Genomic DNA, 5,576 nt, shown 5'->3' on the forward strand with positions numbered 1-5,576 from the left:
TGCTTCCATGGGCACTGGTTGTGGATACAAGTAAAATAAAATCTTTGACAACTTCAATGTTTTCTTCATTTATCATGATGTTGCTTATTGGTCCAGTTATGAGGATTTTTGTTTTCTTTATGTTCAGATGTAATGCATTCTGAAGGTTATAGTCTTTGATCTTCATCAGTAAGTGCTTCAAGTCATCTTCATTCTTAGCAAGCAGAGTTGTGTCATCTGCAAATCACAAGTTGTTAATGAGTCTTCCTCCAATCCTGGTATGTGTTCTTCTTTCATAGCCCAGCTTCTTGAATTATTTCCAAAGCATAGAGACTGAATAAGTATGGTGAAAGGATACCACCCGATGCACACTCTTCTTGATTTCAAATCATGTGCTATCTCTTCATTCTGTTTGAATAATAGCCTCTTGGTCTTTGTATAGGTTCCTGATGAGCACAATTAAATGTTCTGCAATTGCCATTCTTTCCAATATTATCCATAATTTGTTATGAGCCACACAGTTGAATGCTACCGCATAGTCAATAAAACATAGGTCAATAACTTTGGTATTTTCTTTTTTTCATCCAAGATCCATCTAACATCCTCTTATGAATCTGGCTTGAATTTCTGGCACTTCCTGTAGTTTTTCAGAAATAATGCTTTTGTGTAGATAGCATGTCCACATATATAACACGCAGGAATGATGAAATTAAGTAAATTAGTTCTGGCATAGCACACTTGGAAAAAAAATAGGTAATAGAAACTTTCCTATGGTCACTTGGATAAAGACTGGTGTAGTTAAACTTCCAAAAGACAGCCTGAATCCAGAATTCAAGCTATTACCACTATCCTTCCCTTTCTCTGTCCAAACATATAGCTGCAAGTCCTGCTTCTTCTTCCTGCCAGTGCACAGGCAGCCGTATAGAACCCATCAGCCATCCTTGAGTTGGACTTGCCCTATTGTAATCTTATTGACTCTAACTTCTGAAAACAAAGGTGCAATAAATCAAAATAAATATTACATTAGCACCCAAATGAGAAGCTATGTCTAAAAAAAAGAAGATCTGGATACAAAATATAGACACAAAAGTCAAGAACTCTCCTACATACTCTGCCACCTGTCACGAGTTAGAAAATATAATGGGGAAAAAGAAGAGTCCATTGAAAATAACAGCAAAATTATAACATAGCTGGAAATAAGCTTAAGAAGAAATATAAGGAAATAACATAACTTTATAGCATGATAGTAGAATGAAATGTGACTAAACAGAGAGATGTCAGGTACTGAGATAATAAGACTAAACATAATACATATGATAATTCTTCAAAAATTTGTCAGTTTGGTATGTTTCCAATCAAAATCCTAATGTAACCATTTTGAAATTTAAGATGATTCCAAAATTCATCAGAAAGAATAAACAGAAATAATTAAAATGTTTTTTGAAAAGATGAAGAACAAGGAAAAACTAACCCTACCATCTATTAAAATCTATTATAAATCATAAATGATTAAATCAATGTTGTATTGGTACAAGAGTAGACAAACAGATCTATGGAATAATATGAATAGCTAAGAAAAGATCCCTAGTCTATATAAAAATTTAATATATATGTATTTAAGAAGCATCAAAAGGCAGTGGGAAGGAGGGGGAATAATAAATGGTACAAAATTAACCAATTAGAAAAAAAAAATTACATTGTCATCTCTAGCCATATACTGAAATAAATTGCTAAATAATGACAAATATTGATTTTAAAAATTGCTGTCAAAAATGTAGTGTGTGAGTGTAATATCTCTTGCATGGGGAGAGAGAGATTAAAAGCAATAGAAATCATATTTAATAGACCTAAATTTTCCTATATAAGGTTACATACATCAAAAATAAACATAAATAGAGTTAAAAATCATAAAACAATCTGAAAAAAGAAAGGATTTGCAACAAATGAAACAGAGGATATACAAATGGGCAGAGGGCATAAATATTAATTCATAGAAGAAATACAAATAACTAATAAATACAAAAACATATTCAACCTCACCTGTAATCAAAATTGAAACTAAAATGAGATATCCATTTTCATCTCTGAAACTTACAATTCTCTCTCTCCCCACTGTCCCTTTTCCTTTCATTTGACATTTTCCCAATGGGTACTGATAGCCAGAACAATGGACTCAAACACACCAGCATTCATGAAGATGGCACAGGACCGGGCAAGATTTTGTCCTATTTACTTAAGGTTGCTATGAGTCAAAGCCAACTCGAGGGAAACTATCAACAACGTTCATTCTAGTTAATTTTCTGTTTATCCTTATGGACAACTTTACTCATAGATAAAACAATAAAAATATATATTATCTTTTTTCCTTCTTCTTCACGCAAATGATAGTATGCTCTACACATTTTCCTGAATCTTCCTTTTTTAATTAACAATATCTTTAGAGATCTTTCCATATTCGTATATAAAAATATTCTTTTAAAAAAGTGTCTTATTGCCAGACATACACATTTCCATTTCTGTTATTTCCATTTTGCAAATAATACTGCAAAACCTTTTATATATATCATTTTTGCACATTGTCGAGCATATCTGCAGGATGAATCCTGTAAAAGTGGAAATGCTGGGAAAATGAGTATATGCATTTGTAATTTTGAGAGATATTGTCAAGCTGCCCTCCAATTTACACTCCCACCAGCAATGCATGAGATTGCCTGCTTCTCCACAGCTTCATCAGATTGGTGATGATGTTTAAAATTATAATAATGCTTTGTGAGTACGGTGAGTTCTTACAAGCTGTTAGTGGGAGTGTTCATTGGTACAACTTTTCTGGGGGACATACATATTAGAAGTTCTAAATATATATAAACCCTTGGATAAAATAATTTCACCTCTATGGTATTTATTCTAACAAAACAATCAGAGATACACAGCAGGATTTGTGTAAGATATCCAACATAATGTTTGTAATAAGGAAACATTAAATAACCTCTAAATTTACTTAATCACCATTACCAAAAACCAAACTCACTGCCATCTAGTTGATTCTGACTCTTAGCAACCCCATTGGGTTTCTAAGGCTATAAATCTTTACGGAAGCAGACTGCCTCATCTTTCTTCTGTGGAGCAGCCGGTGGGTTTGAACCACTGACCTTTTGCTTAACAGCAAAATCCCTTAACCACCACACCACCAGAGCCATTTAGGAAGTGTTTAAATAGAAAGTAAATCCTGTCTGTAGAACAGTATAATTCAGCCATTAAAAATAATCTTGCTTATAAATATTTCTAATGGCATAGAAAAAAAATCTCGTAATATAATGTAAAGATGGGAAAAGAAAGAGAATGATACCAACTAAAGTGTTAAAACACTAAAAATGTGGAACTTAATTCATTAAATCAGCAAACATTTATTGAGGCTTTTTTCTTTCTTTCTTTTTTTTTTTTTTTTTTTTTGCCAGGCACTGAACAGAAAGAACCAACTAGGGTGGTTGCCCCTGATCAGTGACATGATGGATGGTTTTTCAGCTTCTTCAAATATTTATCTTTTCCATTTTTTTCACAATTGACAGGAATTGATTGTATAATTTCTGATTTGGTGGTAGAACTCTCGTGTTCTATGCCAGAAATCCAGGTTTGATTCTCAGCCAATGTACCTCATGCACAACCACCCCCAACTCATGGCAGTGGAGGTTTGCACGTTGCTATGATGCTGAACCGGTTTCAGTGGAGCTTCCAGACTAAGACAGACAGAGAAAGCAGGCCTGGAGGTCTGCTTCCAAAAACCAGCCAATGAAAACCCTACAGATCACAACCAATCATCGGGATGGTGCAGGACTGGACAATGTTTCCTTCTGTTGTGTACAGGGTCACCATGAGTTAGGGCCGACTGCATGGTGAACAACAACAATAATAAAAGCAATAATAAAGACACCAGGAGCAATAGGTTTCTTAATAATAGTCAAGTAAAAAATACTACACTACATTTATTCAGTCATGATATTAACAAGTGTGTCTTCAAAGATACCAACTCATTGAGCTATCATTTGTTGCAGTCGGCTTTTGCTTATCTATATCAACCTACCAAAAAAAAAAAAAAAAATCCATATATATATATATATATACACACACACACAAATCTATTCATATATACATTAATGTTTTAAACCAATATGCAAATGTATTCATATATGTAGGAATTCCTTCAGTATATGTTCTTGAGTTTATGATTAATATTCAATATAATGCCACTGTTGCTAAATATTTCCATAAAACATCCTAACCTTCCAGTCAGAATCACTATATGAATAATTTGGATGATGTCAAATCTAATATAAAATGATAAACTCACTGCCATCAAGTCAATTCCCACTCATAGGGACCCTCAATGGGTTTCCAAGGCTATAAATATTTAAGGAAGTAGATTGTTTCATCTTCCTCCCAAAGAGCAGCTGGTGGATTTGAACCACCAACCTTCTGGTTAGCAGCCAAATGTCTTACCCACTATGCCACAAGATCTCCTTAATAAAAGTATTAGCAGGCTAAAATAATTATTCTACTGTTGAAATCTCGATACTCAAAAGTCCTTTTGAAGACCCTCATTTATTTATTTAACTTTTTATTGTGGTTTTGGTGAAAGTTTACAGAGCAAATCAATTTTCCATTCAATAATTGATACATGTTTTGTTTCATGTCACTGATTTCAATCCTCTCAATATAACATCACTCATCCTACTTCTTCCCTATTTCTTGTGTCCATTCCTCTTCCTCATCTATCTCTTCTTGCCTCTGAACTTTGACTTTGGGCAAATGCTACCCTTTTGATCTTGAATGGTTGATTGTTCTGAGTATACTTCCTCAGTGTTATTGCTCACCTTGTAGACCTATTGTTTGGCTGAAAATTGATCGTAGGGAATTAGTTCAGTTCCAGGTTCAAAGGGTAACTAAGGGCCATAGGCTTGGGGAATCAACCAAACTGTGTGCAGCCAGTAAGACTATTCTTCTTTATGAATTTGAGTTTTGTTTCTCATTTTCTCCCACTCTATCAGGCTCTCCTACTATGATCCCTCTCACTAGATCTAGTTCTTCCGGTCTCAGGGTTGTGTAGACTGGGATTCATGTGGTGCATCAGTTCTTTGGACTAATTGTTTCCTTGCATCTTCAAATGTCTTCACTCTTCTTTGCTCCAGATGGGGAAAGACCAATAGTTACATCATAGATGGTACAGGCCTCAATCACAACTCACCAAAGTGGAATGTAGAATATTCTCTTTGTGGACTAAGCTGTGCCAAGTGACTTGGAAGTCCCCAAACACTATAGCCCTTACCCCACCAGGCTAGAAACTCATTCCCTCAAGGTTTTTGGTTATATCTAAGAAGTTTTCATAATTTTGCCCCCTATATGCTCGACTAGGAGCTCTGGTGGCATAGTGCCTAATGCACTTGACTGCTATCCGGAAGGCTGGCAGTTCAAACCCACCAGCCATTCCTCAGAAGGAAGGTTGGGCAATCTACTTCCACAGTGATACTGCCTCAGAAACCCAAGGAGGGGTTGCTATGAGTCAGGTCCGACTCGATCAACAACAACAACAACAAAATATGCTC

The 5,576-nt window shown here is 35.0% G+C and overlaps 1 protein-coding gene across 1 annotated transcript in view; it reads right to left on the reverse strand.

The window, feature by feature from the left end:
• PCDH19 (protocadherin 19) overlaps positions 1-5,576 on the reverse strand; it is a 114,625-nt gene that overhangs the window by 84,636 nt on the left and 24,413 nt on the right. The gene's annotated exons all lie outside the window — the stretch shown is intronic.

Source organism: Orycteropus afer, unplaced genomic scaffold (genome assembly GCF_000298275.1).
Source record: "Orycteropus afer afer isolate SDZICR_OR568_19922 unplaced genomic scaffold, OryAfe1.0 scaffold00327, whole genome shotgun sequence".
NCBI lineage: Eukaryota > Metazoa > Chordata > Mammalia > Tubulidentata > Orycteropodidae > Orycteropus > Orycteropus afer.